The sequence below is a fragment of the Sus scrofa genome, chromosome 1, assembly GCF_054392235.1.
Source record: "Sus scrofa isolate SSC_HxYL_T2T_F1_AM1 chromosome 1, Sscrofa_HxYL_maternal_Yorkshire_Landrace_v2.0, whole genome shotgun sequence".
NCBI classification, from domain to species: Eukaryota; Metazoa; Chordata; class Mammalia; order Artiodactyla; family Suidae; genus Sus; species Sus scrofa.
Genome location: NC_139383.1, coordinates 167,542,877 through 167,563,376, shown reverse-complemented (window position 1 = coordinate 167,563,376; position 20,500 = coordinate 167,542,877). Strand labels below are relative to the sequence as shown.

The following is a 20,500-nucleotide window of genomic DNA, read 5'->3' as shown; positions in this document are numbered from 1 at the left end:
TATGAAAAAAGTTGACAATCATCTAAAAATAACACTGATCCTTAGGATTAATACTTAGAATGAATTGAAGTAAAACTAAATCCTATCAGGCAATGGGACTAATAAAAAGTAGAATTAAGAAGGTTATTGATGTAGTTATTATCATACTCAGAAACCTAGTCAACTTTTTGATTACAATTTCAGATATTGGATGTTTAAAAATTCACTTATATGGATTTCCCATTGTGACTCAGTGGGTTAGGAACCCAACATTGTGTCTGTGAGGACATGGATTCAATCTCCAAGCTCACTCAGTGGGTTAAGGATCCAGCACTGCTGCAAGCTATAGTGTATGTTGCAGATGCAGCTTGGATCCCTAGTAGCTATAGCTGTGGCATAGGCCACAGCTGCAGTTCCCATTAGACCCTTAGCCTGGGAACTTCCATATGTCACAGGTACAGCTGTAAAAAGAAAAAAAAAAAAAATCACTTATGGATTGGTTTTAGAAAATGAAATTTATCTGCAGTTTTACTGCAAAACCAGTCAGTATACAAAGTCTGGTTCTAGCCCACACAGAACATAAAGTGTCAGTGAGGGAGAAAATAGACACCGCAGGATTTAAAACAAGTAAACAGTGAGTTCTCACCGTGGCTCAGTGGTAAAGACCATGAGGACGCAGGTTTGATCTCTGGCTTCCCTAATTGAGCTAAGAATCCAGCGTTGCCTTGAGCTGTGGTGTAGGCTGGCAGCTACAGCTCCCATTTGACCCCTAGCATGGGAATTTCTATATGCCACGGGTGCAGCCCTAAAAGACAATAAATAAAACAAGTGAACAGTGTCAAATGTTTGTATAAACACTGACGGTCAGGTTTAACATATGGCAAGGGGGTGTAGTAAAAACTGGGAAGACTGAGTGAGAGGAACCGCATTAGATTGGGCAGTTACAGACAACAATGTCTATCTTGGAAGCTGAAGATAATCTTGAGCATTTTTTTACCATTGGTTAAAAAGTTTGGTATAAAGTACGTAAGTAGGAACTCTTTATTCCTATCCCATAATTTGTATTAGGCTAGATATATTTTATTTCTGCCTTTTAATCTTAAAGCTAGTGTGTAATTTTAGACTTTATGGTAGGAATTCTAAATGAATGTGCATGGATAAAGTATTATACAAAGAAAATATAAATGCCATTACATAAATTCAATTTAAAGTATTATATTTGCCTTGTGACCTTCTAGCATTTATTTTAGGTGATCCTAGTTACCTATATTGGTATATTCATCCAAACAGAGTTAAAATAATCCTTACAATAGAAGAAAAAGGGATAATAGTTAAAATTAACATAGAATTACACTAGTGAGTGTACAATCAGTTTCATTGCTGAAAATTAATTCTAATTACAGTAATAAAAGATTTTTAACTGCCATTTTCACCTGCCATTCTTTTCTCTAAGTTAAAGATGTAAATGTACACAAGGCTTTTTAGAGATAAATGTTTTACTGGGTTATAAATGCAATGGACTTTCATAGACCAGAAAAGATCAAGCCAGTGAGAAAACATTAGCATATTTTTCTCTCACTTCTTAAAAGGCAGATGCTAATTAAAAGTACTGAAATGCTTGGTGGTCTAGTGGTTAGGACTTGGCACTTCACCTCTGCAGCCCAGGTTGGAACGAATATCCTGCATCAAGCTGCTGCACACTTCAGACAAAAAAAAATAAGGGAAAAAAAGGACTGAATTTCTATCTTGTTAAATTACATGCATTTTCTTATCTAATATCCTACTTATTTATGAGCATGATTTAAATTTTCTGGGTCGAACATTAAGAATCTGTCCTTAATTGGAGTTCCTGTCGTGGCTCAGTGGAACCGAATCCGACAAGGAACCATGAGGTTTCGGGTTCAATCCCTGGCCTTGCTCAGTGCGTTAGGGATCCAGCATTGCCATGAGCTGTGGTGTAGGTCAGAGAAGGCTCGGATCTGGTGTTGCTGTGGCTCTGGCATAGGCTAGCAGCAACAGCTCTGATCAGACGCCTAGCCTGGGCACCTCCATATGCCGTGGGTGCGGCCCTCAAAAGACAAAAGACAAAGAAAAAAAAAAGAAACTTTTATTAGGAGTTCCCTGGTGGCTCAGCAGATGAGGGACATGGCATTGTCACTGCTGTGGCACAGGTTGGATCTCCGGCCCAGGAGCTGCTGCATGCCACAGATATGCCCCCCCCAAAATCTTTTCTTAAATAGATTATTAATGATAAATAGAAGTTACAAAAGTGGAATTGCAAGTATAACACTTCAAACTATTAAGTGTGGAAATTTAATTCTTGTGAGGTATTCAGTCATTAGAATTTTATTTGGTTAAACATCTAAGTAATCATTTTCTGATCCTAAATAAACACAGAAGTGTACATTGTTCAGTTTTGCACCAAACATAGATTTAGGTCAAGCTGCCCAATTCCCTCTGATTTGTCAGTGTTGTAGTCACGTCTTTCCAAGAAATCACAAGATAAATGTGTCGAGCACACAACCACCATTTTTTTCTTTTTGCAAAAATTTCATACATAAACTGTTCTAAGTAGACTTAAAATACCTTGACTTTGAAATGTGTAATGCAAATTCTTTGAAATTCTGCTACTATAATGAGGATTGAAAGTCAGACCAAAAGGTAAGGAAAATTAATTAAAAATAAACTTTGCTTCCATAATAATTTTGAACAGCTGTGGATAATTTTAGGACGGTAAGAAATTTTGATTAATGTTTTAGGGTATGAATAGGAGGTAACATTGAGAAAATATTCACTGGCTGGCTGGAAGTACACTGTTTGTATAAATGATATAACCTCACCCATGGCTTTTGAGAGCTATTTTTAAGTTCCAGTTGCTCATCAGAACTTGGGTGTATCTTTGGCAACATGGGGATGAAATAAGTGTCTCTTCCTGCTTGATTAGAAAGACTGAAAAAGCAGTTATTACTTCGTAATATTAACTGGAGAACATGCAGCATCTCTGAATGAGAAGATGTCTGTGGTATATGGTCCTTTAAATAAAATAGGTTTGCCAAATATTTAGGTTGTCTCCAGGAAGAATTGGTGTGCAGACTGAATGCAGCAATGAGCAAGAAAACCCTTGATTAATACCAACAGAACCTGGCATTATACTATTGCAGTTGTTATTTCCCTTCTGAATGTTTTGGATGCCATTTTTTCATGAGCCAGACAGCCCTATGTAGTTTCACCATAGTTAGTTATCTGGATCAGAGCCACTGTACCATTTGGCAGGGTAGCAATGTGATAAATGAAGCATCAAACTCAAGGCAAAAGGTTTGTAAACTGCTGTGTGGCTTTCAGTCTGTTCTGTGTGTATGAGACTTGAAAGCTTTCACAATTATCTTCGAAACAAATTGTATTTGCCTTTCTTGTGCATGAAGGCTATACTCAGATACACATATATGAGAATGCATGTGTATATGTATGTACACACACCACCCCCCCCCACACACACAAGATAAAACATAATTTCAAACCACCAAACTGGGAATGAAGAGCAGCAGTCAGAATCCAAGCCTAAAAAAAATTGAAGATTTGAAATTTTTCCCTAATAAAAATGAGTCATTCTTTTTTATATAATGATTTTTATTTTTTCCGTTATAGCTGGTTTACAGTGTTCTGTCAATTCTCCATGAGTTATTTTTTAATAAGGGCAGAATTGCCGCATTGCAAACAGCAGTTGGCCTTCTCTAAGGTGCTTCTTCCCCCAAATGGAGCTTGTGCATATGAATCTCATGGCCAGTTATACCTTCCCTTTCTCCATCATTTATCAACCTGAGAAATTCCCAGCGATTCTCAGAATGGGTTTTCAACTCGGAAAATTATGTTGATATAAAAAACTGCAAGGTTTTATAGCAGTTTGCCTCAATGTTCTAATTCCAAAAAGGTCATGACTACATTTTTCATTTTTATCTATTTTGAATAAAATTAGTTTTTGTTAATAATGATCCAAAATAGAATATCAGGTGAAATAGAGTGATGAAATCATTTTCAATATCATTTGGTTTCTCAAAGAAACAAGATTTTAAAAGTACAAGTCATTTTATTTCTGTTAATGCAATTCTTTTTGATGTAATAAGTTTGAGTAAAATAACCTAAACAAATAATTACAGGATAAGAAAAGCAAGATGAGTTTTTGCAAAAAGTAAGTTCAAACTAAACTCAACAAAACCAGTCATTCTTATCTCATGCCAAAATTTTCCATGACATATTAGTGCTAAATAGTATTACCAATGTTTCAGCACAATAGTTGCTATTCACTAATTTACAAAATTATATGCCAAAGACACTTATTTTGCAAATTTATTCCAAAGAAATTTTGTTCATACTTAACTCAAAGCTGCAACCAAGACATTTCTTTAAAATAATATGTTCAGATTTTTTGAGCAGTTGCAAGCCTGTTTAACAAAGAAATACATATGTATGAAACTTTTTCATAATGTAATTTTAATATTATTGAACCATATAGTGATTCTTTTCTATAGAGGATTTCTTCTACAATTGTATCAGAAAGTTGAAGTCATAGACCAGATTAGTATATGATGCATTTTAACAAATAGAGAAAAGTTTGATCTGAAGAAAAGCTCAAAAGAATGCAGATTTATCATAATGACATGCTAAACTCAAATATGCACAAATATTTAAAATAAATGTCTTACAATAGTAAAAAGTGATGCAATATCTATCATAAAATGATGTCTGGTCAGCAAATCCATCCAAATGTCTTTTCATCTATTTTCCACACACTTTCCAATAACCACTTACATAAGAGATAACCATAAGTGGGAGTACTGGAGACTAAGACTCAAAGTTCCTACCATTAGAATCAAGGAGTAATTAAACAAATCAGAGATTACCTGAATTGGTTGCTCAAAAATCCAAGAGCATTATCATCTGAAATTAGGTCAAAAGTACTCTATTCTTTCCAGTTTCCTACCCCACATTTACCAGACATTCACGATGCACTATCTGGACCAAGTGGAACTTAGGACATGTGTTTCTCCACTTCATGACCATGAATTTACAATCATCCAAAAGTGCTGAGGCCAGATGATCACTTCATCTTCACCTTTCATCTTTAGGATGATGAAACTTTCTGAAAAACAATTAGTGAGGGATAAGAGTGAATTGGTGGTAGGGTGCATTAAGTTGGGAGGCAACCTTCCAAATTAAGTTTTGTGGGCCGGATAGAAACAAGATATAATTTGGAATATTAAAATTCTTCATGTATTCTATTTTTCAGGGTGTAAGATTTTACACTGAAGAACATTCAGTTCACAAAATGGTATAGATAAGACCAAACTTGTATTCTGCATCAAAATGTATCAATTCTGGAGACCACCCACAGATAAAAATACATGAGAAGATGCAAAATACATATATTTAAAAAATTGTACTACATAAAAGTAAATTTTAAAATGTCAGTCATTAACATAGCCTACAGTGTTTTTAAATTGAAACTATGAATTAAATAATTTAAATACCAGTCACTTTGTTAACATTGTTTTTCAAAGAATTGGCATTTTGAAATGTGATGAAGCCCAACTTACCTATTTTTTTCTATTAAGAAATCTTCACCAACTCCATTTCCCCTTTTTCTGATTATGTTCATTTTTTTGTCATATTGAGAAAATGAAGCACATTTTTAATAGGTACTTAAATGTCCTTGCCTCCTAATTACATCTTTCTGTTTCATTTCTGGCTCTGTTTTCTTTTCCTGGTAATTTTCATGGTCATGAAACACAATTTCTTGGTTTTGGAAATGTGTAGTTTTTTTTCATTAAATTCTGGAGTTTATGATTTTACGTTGTCAGATGGAGAAATCTGGTGTCTTTTGAAAGTGATTTTGAACTTGGTTTTACAATTGCCAAAGAATAGAGTGACTATATTCTAATGAAACTTCATGAAATCCTTATTGTGCAAGTGTATGTAATGAAACTCCAAATTGTGAAACATTTTCTTGTTTTCAATATTTTTGTGTGTTTTTGAGACTGTACTTTAAAAAGTCTCATAAAAAGACAGAATACTTGTTAGTTTTGCTCAATCAGTTCACTTTTTTCATGGAGTCTTAACATATTTATAGAAGAAAAAATGTGTAAAGGCAACTGATTAAATTTTTATAGTTTCAAAGTCAAGAGTAGTACTGAAATGGAGTTCCCTCATGGCTCAGGGGGTTAAGGACCCAGTGTTGTCACAGCTGTTACAGCTGTGGCATGGGTTCCTGCCCTGGCCTGGGAACTTCTATGTGATTCTGGTATAGCCAAAAAACAAAAAAAAAAAGAATAAGCACTGAGTATCATGACCCTTTTTCTAGAATATCTGTGCTTTATTTTTTTTTATGTACTAGCTTTTGGTAACAACTTTTATAAGATCTTACTATTTTAAAATAATTTCTATATTTTGATAGTAATAAGTGAAAACAGATTAAGATAAATGTATTTATAAACTATCCCTTTATGTGAAACTATGTAACAGAATATAAAATATATTAAGGCATTTTAATTGACATAATGCCCTGGAGAGAATTGTTATAATGGCTGGTCTGTGACAGAGATGAAATATTTATTTTTGAGATGGTATCATTTACTTGATTTGTTTGATTTCTGTAGAGTTACATATTTTCTACATCATTTTAGACACATTCTGTCCATGTTAAAGTCCTTAAATTAAACAGTGTGCAACAGATTTTATCTGAATTGTGTTAGAAGAGTAAGCTGATTATGCCACATCACCTAAGTAGGCCCAAAGCATGAAGATACAAAAATATGACCAGCAATAAATGCTAAAACAGCAATTTGTGCAATGTAGAACATTAACTAAAATCTTAAAACAGTTTATATTCCAGGTATGTACCAAACTGCAGATGTCATGTAAAATGCATTCACTGATGGAGATTACATGTCACGCAGAAAGGTCTTTTAAGGAAACTTACAAGGTGATGAGCCATAATAATAAATCAGCCAAATGATTCTCCTCTCTGGCTGATGAAAGAAAATTCTCCTTAAGATCAATCATCGTGAACAAGCTGACAACGAAGTAGCCTTGCTGATCTTGTGCCAGACTATGTGGAAGATTTCACATATCCTTGAAATGCAACTCGTGTAAAAATTGCACACTCTTCTCATGGACAATTTGGTTGAGAGAGAGAGAAAGAGAGAGTGATAGCCTTTTGACCTCAGAAAAGGAAAAGCATAAAGTTCTGCAAAAAAGAGGTGTGTGTGTGTGTGAACATCAGGAGGAGATTTAGAGGCAAGAGAGAGATAACAGGGAAGGTAAAGAGGAGGCAAGAGGGGTAGGGCAGCTAGTATTCTAATAGAAATTCCACATTATACTGATTTCAATTAAGAGTTCAGCACCCAGAAGCTGGTTGGAACCATTCATTCCCCTAAAATCACCATTGACACCTCTCTGCACATACAGTTTAATATGGAAAACTGCCATCTTTCCCACTATTGCGTAAACTGCTATTTGGAAAGAACCTCAGGCCTCAGCTACAAACAGATTATGGTTCCTAAAACACTCCCTCCACACAGATGATCAGGTGTACCAATGTATTTGTGGTTAACAACAGAGTAATTCACCAAGAGAGTCTCAGGATAGAAGACTGAGAGTTTTGCTGGAAACACAGGAAGTTACACACATTACCTATAATTGAGAAATGTGCTTAGTTTAAGTATAGGAATCTATTCTGAAAAATCCTTCTTAGTCATCACCTTAAAGATATTTGTACTTGTTCAGACTTATAACAGCCTGTGGTAGAACATGGTGGACTATTACTGGCTTGAAGAGAACTTGGTTTACTCTTGGCTCTACTACCAATTAGTTCCTGGACTTTGAGTAAATTGTTTAATCATTTTTGACTTTATTTTTCCTAGCTTCAAGGGGAAATTCTTGTCCTTGGTGAAACTTGAGTTTCTTATTATCAAACCTGCTAAACTTACTGTGCTCTACTCTGTCATTGAAATGAGTTGGCCAAGGAAAAATATCACATGGAAAATATGGTAGGATCTTCTCTAGCTTAATTTCAATGTTCTCTGAAACATTTAAAGTTTCAAAGTGAATTTTGATCCTTTATTTTTATCACATAAATTGTGGTCAGAAATCATACTATCCCCTTCCTAATAATTAACAAGGAAGTAAACATTATTTGTAAATATTTCTCAATCACTTTTTAAAAAGTTTCAACTTTAACCTTATGCATCCGAATTATTTTCACAGTTATTTAAAAAACCTAGACAGTCAATTAGGAAATTTAGTAATTTTACAAAAATGTTTGAACTAATACCAATGTGGTTATATTTCACAAGCTTTGAAGTTCAAAAATCTTACAAGGAGACTTGCAAGTTTGTCATGTTAATGCTTGCATTGATGACTGAAACATGGCATTTTTTCAAAAATATGATTTATTGAATGTCAAACCTTTATAATAATATAGGTCCTTTAATTTCCTTTCCTCGTAATGGACATTACTGAAATGAATCAAGAACAAAGAGAAAGAGAATGGACAAAGAAACCACTTGTATAAAATGAAGAACAATTCCTTTTGTACAAATTCACTGTCTGCATTTGTGAAAAATAAAATCAAATATATTCTTCAGTTCTATCCTACTTACTGATGGTTGCTGATTGCACATCTGAGTTTTTGATTAGGATTAATTTTACTTTCTGGTATTTTGTCTCCTTTCACTGAGAACATTTTTTCATATGATTTTAATGTAAACATTTTCCATCTATAATGCTATATCATGAAGACTCAACTGTGTCTCTGAAGTTGAATCCTTCATATACACTGTTTTCTATTAACTGGAATTCACTTCATCTCCTAATAGAAATCTCAGAATCAAGGGAGGAAAGAAGATGAATAACCTTGTAGCATATTTCTTTTTCTCATCTTAAAGTCAACATGCTCTGTGTTTAAGGTGAAAAAAGATGTATCTGAGAGATTATAGATTCCAACATATGTAGTTTGTGTAGCATCATTGCGCTGTTTGCTCTGGGGAGGACAAATTTTAAAGTGCACATTCGAGTCTTATAACGGCCCCTTGATGTTGCTAGTAAGACAGTTACAGTAGCTTGGGAAGCACAGAGGTTTGGTTATAAATCAGGCTCAAGTATTATAATAAAGTTTATAGACGCTATATCACCAGCATATACCCAGTGTAAGATCAACTACTTTTGTCCTCTTCTTGCCTTTCTGTTTTTATTCCTACAGTAAGAACTTGTGAATACTTGGGAAGTTGGTCTCTAAGTCCCTCACGTAGTCCTCATCGGGAAGGAGTAATAATATATTCAGTGTGACAGGAATGAAAAACACAGCACAGCTGAGTGTAGCTCAGTCCTTCAGGTTAGCTGGTCTGTAGCATGGCCACTCTTCCTTCCACACAGCAACGAAATCCAGGTAGAATTCTTGCCCTAGAAAGGTGGATATGGAGGTCAATCTTTTTCTATGTCTTTCTGTCTCTGTCTGTTTTTCTGACACACACACACACACTTAATACATAGATTTATTTCTAAAGTATTAACCCAGATTTTTATATGATTTCAGTCAAGGAACATTCACGTATTCAGTATTCAGAACACAAATGAAAATGACACTTGCTAATTTAAAAATCGATACTGATGAATGCCAACACAGGCTATTCTGGGCTTTGTTTTCACAGAGTTTCTAAATGGAAGCTTAGACTTTCTAAAACGTGTAATGTTAAACTTAACCTGATTTGAATTGAATTACTCTAAGTGTTATTATAATTATATTATAAAATCATAAGTGTTACATATGTTTCCGAGGTTTATGTACTTAGATTTACACAAAGTTTGAGTTGAGCCACAGGCAAAAAGTCTGATATTGTACAAAATGTCAAAGAAATATTGGAGGATAGATCAAATTAACTATTATGCTAAAATAAATCTGTAATGATGAAGATGAAATGGGGATATAGGAAAAAATAAATTAATTTTGAAAATGAAAGGGAGAGAAAAACATTGTCAGGCTGATGACAAAGTTTGGTCAATATATTTTAACTCATGTGCAAGAAGGTAACAAAATGAATAAAAACAATTTTACAACTTTGAGTATTATAATTATAATTGTAATTATTGAGTATATTATAATACCGAAAGTCTGTATTCTGAACAATTTTTCTCATCCTTAATACTTAGAAATCCTTATGCCACTTTACGTTCCTGAAACACAATACACTCAATAGTCTTCTTACAAGATATCTCTATGTATTACATTGGCAAATATTTCTGGCAAAAATTTAGGAAAATGGTTGACCCACAGTGACTTCCTATAAAGTTTATATTAAAAAAATATGCTTTTTATATCCCTAGATTTTTTTGGGGGGTGGGGCTACAACCACAGAATATGGAATTTCCCAGGCTAGGGGTCAAATCAGACCTGCAGCTGCCAGCCTACGCCACCACCACAGCAATGCCAGATCTGAGCTGCGTCTGTGACCTATACCATAAACTCACAGCAACACCAGATCCTTAACCCACTGATTGGGGCCAGGGATCAAACCCATATCTTGATACTAATTGGGTTCCTTACTGCAAGCCACAGTGAGAACTCCCCCTAGCTTTTTCAAACAGGATCCACAAATCTTACTTATGACAGATTCTGCTTTTCATTCTAAACCTTTGTGAAAGAAAATATGGTTCTCTCCTGAGTGTGATTATTGGACTCTGTAATCTGGGAAGTAAAGGTTTATAACATAAAGTCTAGAATTTGGTAATATTTTATTAGTGATTATTTTCAAGTATTGTTATACCTGTAAGCTGCATGTAGCCAGTTCTTATAAGGCTGGATACCAACATCAATAACATGCCTGGGCTTTGCTGACTATTGAGCATAGGCTTTAACATCAGAAAAAGTAAGGCATTTCCCCTTGCTCTCTACTAACTGTTCAACTTCCAACTTGGAGGGCTCTTACAAAGTTGCATCTAAGAATGGAAAAGGAAAATCAGAATGGAGTCAGTATTGTAAGAGAATGCTGTAAAATAGAGCCAGGAGGCCATTGAGGAAGTACGACTTATGCTCAGCTCAGCCTTAATGGAATCTGAACTTCAAAGACTAATTGTCTTAACGCAGGCATTCAGAACATCTTCCCAATGTTCCAGAAACAAGATACTTAAGAGACACTTACCCTAAAATGACTCATGACAGCTTTTCCCTTAAGGACAAATATCTCCTTTCCAGTGTCAGAAGCAACCATAATTCCTGCCAGACAACTTTAATAACCTCGTGGTTTTCTATAAGCCTCTGTCTCTTTTTCTTCCCCAGAACATTTTCAGTTTTACCAGAATTTGTGTCGCCTGAATTGTAATTCCTAGGCCGCTAAATGAAGCTCTTTGTTCCTTGCATCCTTAATATTGATTATTGTTTAACTAGAAACTTCTGCCAAAGAGCTAGTGTGTTCTTTGGTTTTGGTAGAAGATGCAGACATTAAAAGGTTTTACATTAAAATAATTATTTTGTACCTTCTCCTACCAGGAATTATCATTTAAAAGATTACCTCTCTGAAGGTCAAAAGTTGAAACCAGAGTGGGCATTGCATGCCGAGAGACCAGCTCAGCAGGATGGGGCTGAAGAAGGGGTGCTGTGAAACTTAAGGAAAAAAGTTAACATAAAACAAGACACAGAGACATTATCTTAAGTAAAGGTGGGAACGGGGGACTCAAGGTCTCAGGAACCTAGAGCCCTGCCTCAAGAAACCACACTGCTTTTATTGTGCTCTTGAGGATTACGTCAAGTGTAAAGGGGGTTGTAGGTGCAGGATATAGATTTTTTAATTATTTTATAAGTTCTTTCATTATTTTAAAAGTCACTTAGCTGGTAGATGGTTAAAGTTTTACTCTAAACTTTAGGCATTTAAGAATCATTAGCATTTGAGTTAGTTATCTATGCATAGCATTTCAGAGACTCCTCACTGTGCTTCCGCAAGGGCATGCCTACTTGAGGCAACCCTGTGTGCCTAGGTTTGCGCCTTGGTTCTCTTTGCTAATGCATATTCGGCTAACGACCACTCATAAACCACTTGGTCTGAGGTTCCTCTTTCTCTTTCTCGTATTCTTTAGAGGACATATCATGCATGTGCAAATGGCGTGCCAATCTGCACAGGTCTGGAGTGCCTAGACCAATGTATTATGTCCTCATTCAGCTGACCCCGTGAATAACCCATGCCTTTAGGTCTTTGTTCTTAAGCTTAAGTCATTTACCATCACCGTGATTGTTTCTCAAGCAGGAAGACAGGACAAAGTAAGGAAGGACAAGATGGAGTTTGCAGTAAGGAGGCGAAGAAAATATTATAAAAACATGTCTCGCAACAATTGTGGACGAGCCTCAAGTAGGCATCAAATGTTTTCCTCAAGTCTAAGTGAAAAGGCTCTAGGTTAACTTAAAAATAATCCTATCAAGAGCACCTGGGAGAACTAAATAAAGCCCAGAGTGAAGGCTCAAACTAGTAATAAAGTGTGATTTTTAAATAGTACAGCCCCTTTTCATATTTCCTTCAGGTTAGGAGCAGCCTCAAGTTAGTGGGATAAGAGTTGATGATTTGGAGGTCTTTATCTTTCAAGGAACATGCTCATTTAGAGCCTTCTATATTCAGAATGTAGAATTAGACACTTACCTTGACAGAATTCACACAATGACCTTCATGACCTTCAAGGCCAAAGACACATTCATAACAGTATTCTTGGCAGATGTGTAAAAAATAGTTTGAGGAGTAAAATACATTTTTTTTTTCAGTTTATAATGTGGCAAAATTCACATTAGAACAGTCACTGTGGACATTTCACTTTCATTATTCATGCACTTGTTTGGGATTGTGTTTCTGTAAGGACTACATATTTATAATTTACATTTCAAATATCCCACCGATGTTTTGCTTTCATCATTTGCAACTGCTGCTGAGATTACTGAATATATCACAGTTCTATGGAGAAAGTAAGACGCTCCAAGCATTTACTATTATGTTAGGAAATGACGGTAAAGGAAGCAAAAGGCAAGGTTTGTTGACAATGAATAAAGTTAGGACAGAAATTTTAGGAAAGGTCTCAGCTTCACAATGTAGCTTGTAGTATCTCCAATTGCTATTGAATTGTCATTGCTAACCTAGAGATAGAAAATAGATGAAGGTACTTTATTGCTTTTTGAAACTTGGAGGGGGGTAAAATCAGTATCTTAAATAAAGATTTCAATTCCTGACCTCACTAGCCTATTTTGCAATTGAACCAAAGTCATTAAATTTTAGCCTCCAGTAAATGAGAATCTGAGCTTTTACCTATGCATGTGAAAGCTCAATAAAATGGGCCGTGGTGGAAGAGGAGAACCACTGCATATGCAAATTCAGACACATTAGGAGTGGATTTCATTTCACAATGTCATAGTAAGTCACTCTAATAGGAAACTACTGTGCTTTTTCTAAGAAAATCATGTTTTTAAGCCTTCTATGCTGAACTTTAGAAAAAGTTTTTGTTTCCTAATCATCTGGCATTTGAGAGTTTGGATTCTTTTTCCCACTCTCAAATTTCTGCACCTCTAATGATCATTTTTGACACCCCATTATCATTATCTTAAATTGTCCCTTAGGATAGATAGACATAGGGTGAATTAGGAGACATGAGTTCTATGGTGGGGACAAGCCCATTGACTGGTTGGAGGGCAGCTGAGACAAGTAGAACTGGGAAGCCTGGGCTCTGCTTGTGAGGAGGGGGCAAGGCTATCTAGTCTCCAGGCAGGGAAGAGAGGTGGGCTGTGGCACCTGCCAGGTTTCCTGCCACTGCCTCACTGTGAGCTGCGAGTGTCCCAGGCTGAGCTGGAGGCAATTTCAAGCTCTATTTGCAAAGTTACAGTCATCAAAACTGGCACAGAAACAGACACATCAAGTGATGGAACAGAATAGAGAGCCACCAAGAAATAAACTCACATACCTCTGGTCAATTAATATATAACAAAGGAAGCAAGAACATACAATGGAGAAAAATTGTCTCCAACAAGTGCTGGGAAAGCTGAATCGCAACATGTCACAAAATGAGATCACATTTCACCATACCACACACAAAGACAAACTCAAAGGGGATTAAAGACCTAAATGTAAAATTGTGCAAAACTCTTAGAAGAGAACACTCTTTGACATAAATCGTAGTAATATTTTTTTTGGATCTGTCTCCAAAGGCAAAAGAAATAAAAGCAAAAGTTTTAAAGTGCGACCTAATTAGATTTAAAACCGTTTGCATAGCAAAGGAAACCATTGACAAAACAAAAAGACAACCTACCAAATGGGAGAAAAATATTTACAAATGACGGTGCAAGAAGGGGTTATTATCCAAATTAGAAAAACAGCTCATATAACTCAATATCAAAAAATGAACCCAATTAAAAAAGAGAAGACCTAAATAGACATTTTTCCAAAGGAAATATACAGATGGCTAACAGGCACATGAAAAGATGCTCATCACTAATTGTTAGAGAAATGCAAATCAAAACAGTAATGATATATCATCTCACACTGGTCAGAATGGCTATCATCAAAAAAACCTAAAATATCAAAAGTTGGAGAGGATGTGGAGAAAAAAGAACCTTTGTACACTATTGGTGGAGATACAAATTTATTCAGCCACTATGGAAAACAATATATATGTGCCTAAAAAACTGAAACTAAAACTACAAAATGATCTGGCAATTCCACCCCTGGGTATATATACAGAAAAAAATGGCAGCAGTAATTCAAAAAGATACCTGCACCTTAATGTTCATAGAAGCAGTATTTACATTAGCCAAGATATGAAAGCAACCCAAATGCCCATCAACAGACAAATGGATAAAGAAGGTGTTTTATAGATATAGATACAGATATACAGCGGAATATTACTCAGTCATAAAATGGAATGAAATTCTGCCAGTTGCAGCAACAAGGATGGACCTAGAGAATATCATACATAGTGACATAAGCCAGAGAAAGACAAATACTGTATGACATCACTTACATGTAGAGTCTGAAAAATAATACAAATGAATGTATATGCCAAACAGAAGCAGATTCAGACATGGAAAACAAACTAGTGGCTACCAAAAGGAAGAGGGTGTGGGGAGGGGCAAATTAGGGGTATGGGATTAAGAGACAAAGACTACTTTATATAAAATTGATAAGCAACATGGATATATTACATAGTACAAGGAAATACAGCCACTATCTTATAATAATAACTTTTAATGGAGTATAATCCGTAAAAATATGGAATCACTCTGCTGTATGACTGAAGCTAATATAATGTTGTAAATCAATAAAAACAAAGAAACAAATCTCAAAATAGGTCATCCAGAAGAGTAACTTATTTGTGATTGGATATATCTAAAATATACAATAATCTATAGGTCTTCTTAACATGGCATAGAAGCAAAATGTAAACATTTTTAAATTGTAAAAAAGAGGAAAAAAGAAAAGATACTACAGAGGGAAATATGCTATTCTTGACAGTTTTGCATTCAATTGCAGATATGAGCACTTTATCATCAGTAACTGATGTAATTAAAGAGGCAGGGAAATGAGGGTATATGATTGCCACTTCTATTTCTGGGCCCAATTTACATTAAGTTTTCTGAAAAAAAAATTTAATCTCCATCTTAAGAGTACATTCAGGAGTTCCCGTTGTGGCACAGTGGAAATGAATCTAACTAGGAACCATGAGGTTTCAGGTTCGATCCCTGGCCTCGCTCAGTGGGTTAAGGATCCATCGTTGCCATGAGCTGTGCTGTAGGTCGCAGATGAGGCTCGGATCTGGCGTTGCTATGGCTCTGGCATAGGCCAGTGGCTACAGCTCTGATTCGACCCCTGGGAACCTCCATATGCTGCTGGTGCAGCCCTAAAAGGACAAAAGACAAAGAAAAAAAAAGAAAAAAGAAAAAAAGAGTACATTCACATTTTACTCCATAGTTAAATGTATTTTGTCAACTTCGACATTAATATACTCAATTTTACTAGACTAATACAACAAAAATCTTTGTATACCCATCAATTTATAGCAAATGTCTGTAGTCACAAGGTTCTGGGAAATGAAACCTATAGAGCTAAAAGTATATCAGATGTGGCTGGGAAGATTTTAATTGATTAATCCAGATTTGAAGACATTTATTTTATTTCTTCTATAAAATTATTAGCACTGATTTTTAAGAATATTCAAGGAATATTCAACCGCACATATTAATATAAACTATCTTTTCAAATGTTAGATTCTTAGTCATATTGCTAAATACCCAGTTCCATTTAGAACATTTTTTTTTTTAGCAGATCAGTCTACTATCTTACTTCAGCTTGAGAAAGAAAGCATATTTTTTTTCATTTTTTAAAAAAATTCCTTTGAGGAGTTCCCATTGTGGCAGAGCAGAAATAAATCCATCTAGGAACCATGAGGCTGTAGGTTTGATCCCTGGTCTTGCTCAGTGGGTTAAGGATCCCACGTTGCAGTGGCTGTGGTGTAGGCCAGCAGCTATAGCTCTGATTAGACCCCTAGCCTGGGAACCTCCACATGCCATGGGTACAGCCCTAAAAAGCAAAAATAAATAAATAAATCCTTTTCAAACACCTTCTCATTATTTATATTAACTGTTCCTATTTCTATATTTCATGTTGTCTTGTTTACTTTCACAATTTTTTCAACTGTATTTTCTTATAAATCTTAGCTAATGAGAACAACCATATAGCTAATGATTAAAATATAAATACCAAAGAGTCTTTGGATTTTCTTTTATATTGACTTTTTCAACATAGAGTTTATGCTAGTTCAGGGAGATGCCCATCAATTTCAGTAGTTAGTTGTTATTAGAGAAATAGGAACATAGAGAAACTGTCAAGAAAGCAGATGAATTATAATGTCAGAATTTTCTATGACAAAGAGCAATAAAAATCTTGGGTCAGGAAACTATTTATTTCAACCCCCAACATTTGCCCAGGGAAATAGCAAGAAAGAGTTTATTCTAAAAAAAGATTTAAAATAAAAATGTAAAGGTTTTTTGCTTTTTTTTTAATAAAAAATAAATATCTCAACCCTGTACCATCTGTGGTTGTGAGATTGCAACTTACTCTGCTCACATGATAAAGAAATCTCAAGCTAAGAGAATAACACAATAACTATATCTGTGTCCACAGACTCCCTAGGGCTCTGGGAGAAGCAGTATTAAACCATGCTGCAGAGACAGACTCATAGCTTATAAAAAACCCTGAGACTAACAATCTTTGTTAAAAATAAGCAAAAAGTTCAAATTTAAAAGCCACATGAGAAAACAAGTCATTAAGAGGTAGAATCACAGTAATTAGTACAGAAGGATCTGGAGTAATTACCAAACTGATAAGTATAAAATCAGTATGCATAAAATAATGAAACTAGTACAAAAGTTAATAAAAATCAAAATTAATAATTTAACACTATGTTTGAAACATGACCAAACTGAAATCCTAGTGTTGCAAATCGTAGTGCATAAACAAAATACTTGTTATATTTTTATACTCAAGCAAACGAGCATACAAGGATAGGTGTGGATTACATTTTAATTCAATGTAGAGAAAATACAAAATTTGAATCCCTGGCCCAGGTACTTCTACATGCCACAGGTGCAGAAAAACAAAATACTAAAACCTTTGTCTCTCTCCTGTTTATAAATTCTAGTGAGTTATAAGGAATGTAGTTGAGTAAGGAGGAACTCAAGCTCTTAAAAAGAAATTGAAAACAAAGACATGATGAGACTGAGCAGATACATTTAAGTTAACACTAATCACAAAAGTCAATATCAAAAATAATAATGGAGTTTCTATTGTGGCACAGTGGGCTAAGAATCCCACTGTGGCAGCTCAGGTTTCTGGAGAGGTGAAGGTTCAATCCTTAGTTGGCTTGGGGCAGTAAGTTAAAGGCTCCTGTGTTGCTGCAGCTGTGGCAAAATTCACAGCTGTGGCTTGGATTCAATCCCTGGCCTGAGAACTTCCATATGACTTTGATTCAGCCATTAAAAGCAGCATCAGCAGCAGAAGAAAACAGTAATTTGAGTAGTTACAAAAGGGGAGGTAAAATACTCAGAGATTAGATTTACAGCATTTTATAAAAAGAGCTCTTGAAAACATTAAAAATTGTTAGATCGAGACTGATGTTAAAGATCTACTGGTAGATAGAATGAATGATTCCCAAACTCTAAGGATCAAAAGGAAAAAAAAAAAATATATGAAACCTGATCCATCTTAAGTCTTGTCAGATAAAAATTACCAAAATCTTAGAGTGCACATATCAGAACATAGTGAAATCATAAAATATTTATTCTGTTCAAAATCAGTCTCTACTATCACTGCTACCTTTCTGCATTATATTGGAAACCCAATTCAGCTGAATAAAATATGAAAATGATTTAAAATGTAATAAAGGAAATGAAATTGTCATGTAACTTTGATGATATGATCTTTTGCAGTGTACAGCATCAGAGAAACCCTAAAAACTATAAAAAGTTATCAGCAAGTTTGTTGGATACAAAAATCAAACACAAAAACCATTATAAAAATTATAGATCAGAAAAAAATTATAAAAATTATTTTTTAAAAAGCTAATTTTTAATAGCAACAAAACTAAAGTCTTTTAGGATAAATTTCACAAAATTATTCAAAGTTTGTAAATAATTATCACAATTTATTAAAGCCCATAAAGAAGATCTAAAGAAAAATATTCATAAACTCCAAATCACACAGATAGCCTTTTTGCCTGCAAATCATCTCAGAATTACAATGCAATCAGGCAGGCTGATCCAATCCTTCATATAGAAGATGAACTAGTTCAAGATGAAACAATTTTCCTAAAGAAAAGTAAGGCCAAAACTTGCCATGTTAGATTATAAAGCCAACAATTCAAACATTGTGTTAATGGCTTAAGAATAGAGAGACAGAAGAAAGTTTGTAAAGAAAGATAAAGAGCCATATATGTATTGGCACTTTGAGTATGATGAAGATGGCAATGAAAATCAATGGGCAAAAGATGGACCAGTTAAACCATACATAAAATGTTTTATGACATATTAAAATATACTTTATGTAAAAAATACTAATAATATTATTTATTGTTAGTGAATATAGCAGAGTATTAAGAGGACCCAACAGTGTTATATTCATATATATATAACACAACAGTGTTATATATATATAAATGTGCACACACAGCACACACATATACCCATTTTGGCAATTATTAAATGTTTTGTTCTGTAAATTCAAATTATTTTATAATTAAATAATCATTTATTTTAATTACATATTTTATTATTTATTTTATTTCATATTTCAAGATAAATGAAATAAGAATTGTCATAGAAAATAAAATATTCCAGCCTTTCACAGTGATTCTTCAGCAGGCAAATGTGTTATGTCACATGAGCACAACTCAGTTTTTATTCTTCCATCCTCACCCTGTTGCGCACTACTAATTGTCTATTTGTGCGTGCAGTGAAAACATTTACTGAACTTTCATGGATTCAGTAAAAGCGTTGAGTATTTTTCCCTTTCTAAATTTTTTTTAGATCTCGAATGTTATGTGGAATGGTTTCCATTTTGTTTTTATCTCCTAAACCTGAGTCAGCACAGTTCTATTTTCTTGCTGTAAGAATGGCCTTTTTTTCCTCTGGAAACCATTTGAGGGATTAGAGGATGAGAAGAGTAATTACCCAAAACATTAAAACCGCCCACTGTGATTTGTATGGCTTCGGCCAAGTAGGGTGATTCAGCGACAAACTACCACCTTTATAACTCCAGGTAATAGAAGACTAGCAGATCCTTACCATCTGGACCGCATTTTATTTTCCGCTGAGCTGAAGTATCATCTCTCACCGTCTCTCGCGTTTTAATTCATCCTCTGAAATGGAATAAACCATACTGCAGTTATAAAGCAAATGGACATATGTAGGCGATTTCTGAGAGGGCTTGGCACCCTCTCCTCCCCCGTGTCGCTGCCTTTCCTCAACCTGCTGTCCTCTGCCCTCCTTTTTGATCCGTTCCTGTCTGGGAGCCAGCGGCTCCCGCCGCACAGAGGGCACTCTTGGCAGCTCTCGGACTCATCAGCACGCTGGCCGGCCTTAGCTGGCTATGGAACAGATGTTGGGGAAGTCACAGTTTTGAAATTTATATTCTCTGTAGAATGGAGGACAGGGTTTTAAAAATAATTTTGTCCACATTACACTTTTTCCTCTTTTGATAGTTAGGCTCTTAAAATGCAGTCCGTAGAGAAGAAACATATTAGTTGAATATTTTCTGCTGATTTCATTAGACATTGATTTGATGATCAGGAAAGGCTAGAGTCTAAGATATGAGGAATGTTATCTTGGGTTATACCAGCTGAACAAGGTGTCAAATAAGCCAAGGTTTTCACTAAGGAAGAAATCGAAAGAAAATACAACTTAGTGGTCATATTGTAGGTTTGTTAAAGTAATAGCAATATTTTAGAAATATTAATT

General features: G+C 34.9%; 1 long non-coding RNA gene across 3 annotated transcripts; it reads right to left on the bottom strand.

Moving 5' to 3' along the window:
• Positions 1-4,313: 4,313 nt before the first annotated feature.
• On the bottom strand, positions 4,314-20,072 carry LOC106509059 (uncharacterized). Of its 3 annotated transcripts, XR_001306285.2 has the most exons (4): positions 19,829-20,072; positions 11,538-11,629; positions 10,794-10,965; positions 4,314-9,432 (listed from the first exon to the last, which is right to left on the bottom strand). It is a non-coding gene; the product is annotated as an uncharacterized LOC106509059 (long non-coding RNA). The 3 variants fall into 3 exon arrangements; XR_014841147.1 differs by lacking the exon at positions 10,794-10,965; XR_014841148.1 differs by lacking the exon at positions 11,538-11,629.
• Between the last annotated feature and the right edge of the window lie 428 nt (positions 20,073-20,500).